Source organism: Mustela erminea, chromosome 19, assembly GCF_009829155.1.
Source record: "Mustela erminea isolate mMusErm1 chromosome 19, mMusErm1.Pri, whole genome shotgun sequence".
Classification (NCBI taxonomy): Eukaryota; Metazoa; Chordata; class Mammalia; order Carnivora; family Mustelidae; genus Mustela; species Mustela erminea.
This window is the reverse complement of record NC_045632.1, coordinates 6,614,883-6,617,830: the sequence shown is the minus strand read 5'-3', so window position 1 is coordinate 6,617,830 and position 2,948 is coordinate 6,614,883. Positions and strand designations below refer to the sequence as shown.

General features: G+C 44.2%; 1 protein-coding gene across 1 annotated transcript in view; it reads left to right on the top strand.

Moving 5' to 3' along the window:
- Positions 1–2,948, top strand: part of LOC116579107 (sialic acid-binding Ig-like lectin 14) — a 90,491-nt gene that overhangs the window by 66,071 nt on the left and 21,472 nt on the right. The window lies entirely within an intron of this gene.

Here is a 2,948-nt window from a genome sequence, read left to right as displayed (position 1 = left end):
CGACTGATAGGAGCCACTCCCCAGTGCTCTGCAGGTGAGAGAAGAAGAGATAAAGCGAGACCCAGTGTTGAAGTAGTTTGTAAGTTCTGCAGCCGTTTAGTGCAGTAGGTATAATGCGGGAAACAAAGGGAGAAGAAAAATTAATAAATTTCTTTACTATCTACAGCCCACTTATAAATCCTTGAAACAAGCAGAGTGGCATTCCTCTAGGGATTCAACTGTCTGATGTTAATATTCTGCTAAGGCGAAAAGGCAATCCTAGCTTGACAATGCCCCCCCCCCCCACTGTAAGTCTACTTGAACATATAAGAATTCCTTTAGAAATTTCCTTTATCTCTAAACCCCCCAAGATTCGTGTCGGCAATCATCCCCAAGCATATGGCCCACTGATACACATTTAAAGGGTCTCATGACTAAGGTTTATTAGACGGTAATAAATTACCTTTTCCCAACAATAGCTAGCCCCCTCAAGGTCCTGGAAACCTTGCTTCCAAAATACCTGGGAGACAGGTTATCCCTAACCCCCTTCCAACCTGAAAGTACGTAATGGGCCACTCCTCATGACCCCAGTGCAAGTCTTTCTGCCCATGGGTCCTGTCCCTGTGCTTTAATAAATTAAACCACCTTTTTTATTATTTAATAAATAAAACCACCTTTTTACACCAAAGACGTCTCAAGAATTCTTTGTTGGCCATCTGATGAAGTTCTTGAACCTAGGTGAGGTTCAATAGGGTGAGGTTCGGAGCCGACGGCTAAGAAAGAATTCTTTAGACGTCTTTGGTGCAAAAAGGTGGTTTATTAGAGCACGGAGACAGGACCCGTGGGCAGACGGAGATGCTGCTGCGCCGGGCATGTGAGGAGTGGCTGGTTATATACACAGGAGTTGGGTAGGTGAGGACAAAGGGGTGTTCAGAAGGGCTATTGGGGTAAAGAAGACTGTCAGGATATTGAAGGCCTGGTTACTATCAAGCCAAGGCCACTTTCCCTCTAATGAGGCACTAACATAAAGACAATTGGGAGTCTCTTGGTGGAATGTTACATTCCTGCTATCAAACGTCCTTGTTAGTGAGATTTAGGTTTTAAAAGAAATTTAACTTTATTTACTTTTCCTTCTACCTCCGTCTCCTTCGGTTTTTTATGGAGGGGAGGGTGACGTTAGGGCTTGAGGAACTGAGTTATGTGTCTTTGGAAATTGGGCTATTGATAAGGTAACTTCTTTGTTGTAAATCTCAAGGACATTTGTAAACCAAGAGAGACTCCTGCCTTGCAGGACTGTGATCTCTGCAAGATAACCATTTGCTCTTCTTGTAGGGCAGTCAGGGGTGCCTGTGAAATGTCACACATATTACCAAGGGGAGTGGGTGGAGAGGGGGTGCAAGGCGCCAGCCCCTGCTCCGTTCTCAGCCAGCCTCCTACTCCCTCCTACTCACATCGGCTTCCAACCCTAACATCTTTCCTACATCAGATATAACGGTTAAACACAAAGATTCTAGAGCTGGACAACCTGGGTTTAAAGCAAGATGTTCAAGTTTGGGCAAGTTAGTTAACCTCTCTGTACTTCAATTTCCTGTTTCAAAAAGTTGTGAGGATTAAATAATTAAATTATCATAGGCAAAATGTTTAAAACAGGGGCGCCTGGGTGGCTCAGTGGGTTAAAGCCTCTGCCTTCAGCTCAGGTCATGGCCCCAGGGTTCTGGGATCGAGCCCCAAATTGGGCTCCCTGCTCAGTGGGGAGCCTGCTTCCCTCCCTCTCTCTGCCTGACTCTCTGCCTACTTGTGATCTTGAAAGACCCCTGCCCTGGAAAGCCCCCTCCCTTAAGAGATAGATAGGAGAACTAACCGCTTGTTTGCTTTTCTGTGAACCGCTGGCTTTTAGGTATAAGGTTAGATTATGAATTGTGTGATGAATTATATAATTAACTGCTCTTTTGCCTTTCTGTAACCGCTTGGCTTTTAGGGTGTGACACTTGTCGCCTGTTTGAACAAGATACCTTCTGCTAAGAGGCATAGTCACGTAGGCAGGGGGCCACATAGTCAAGTAGGCAGGATATTTTCCTGCTGAGTAATGAGGCCCAACCCCCCTCCTTGCTCCCCCTTCGCGCGCGCGGACCCCCGAAACCAATCCACTAACACCGAGGGTGCCTCTTTCAAAAGTTCAAATTGTCAGCCAATCAGCTCCACCCCACCCAAAACCTGTTTGTGCCAATCTATAAAAACCCCGCTTTCCCCTCGGTTGGTGTGCTCGGTTAGCTGGAGCTGCCGACCACCCGCCAGTACCTGCGTCCCAATAAACCTCTTGCTGTTTGCATCCAGTGGCAGTGTTGGATTCTTGGGTAAGGGGATCCGCGGGTCTTTCAATCTCTGTCAAATAAAATAAAAATCTTTAAAAAAAAAACAAGATCTTTTAAAAAAAATTAAAAAATGTTTAAAACAGTGCTGTTACATAATAAGACTGTGCTGTTATGTGAGAAAAATATTCTGGTTCATTTATTCAACAAATATTTATTAGATTCCTGTAGTATGCCCAAGAAAAATTGTTTAAGGTCATTGTGTAACTGAACTAATGTGAGTTCCCTCCTTGTGAAGTCCAGATAGAAGCTGATGTGATTTGAAGTGGGGCTGGAGAACAAAAGGTCAAGAAAGAATTCTTGAAACATTTTTGGTACAAAAAAAAGTAGTTTTATTAAAACACAGGACAGGACCCCTGGGCCAAAAAAGCTGCACTGGGATTGTTGAGGAGCAATTGATTATATCCTTTGGAGTTGGGGGAGGTAAAGACAAAAGAAGTTTCCAAAAGGATTTTCAGATGCTAAAGAAGACTTAAAAGATCCTTGAGTTCTGACTGTTGTCAAGCTAAGGGTGTTTTGTTTTGTTTTTCCCCTCTAGGAAGGCGTTAACCTTAAGACAGTTGGGGGTTCTAGAGGGATGTCATATTCTGCCTACTTCAA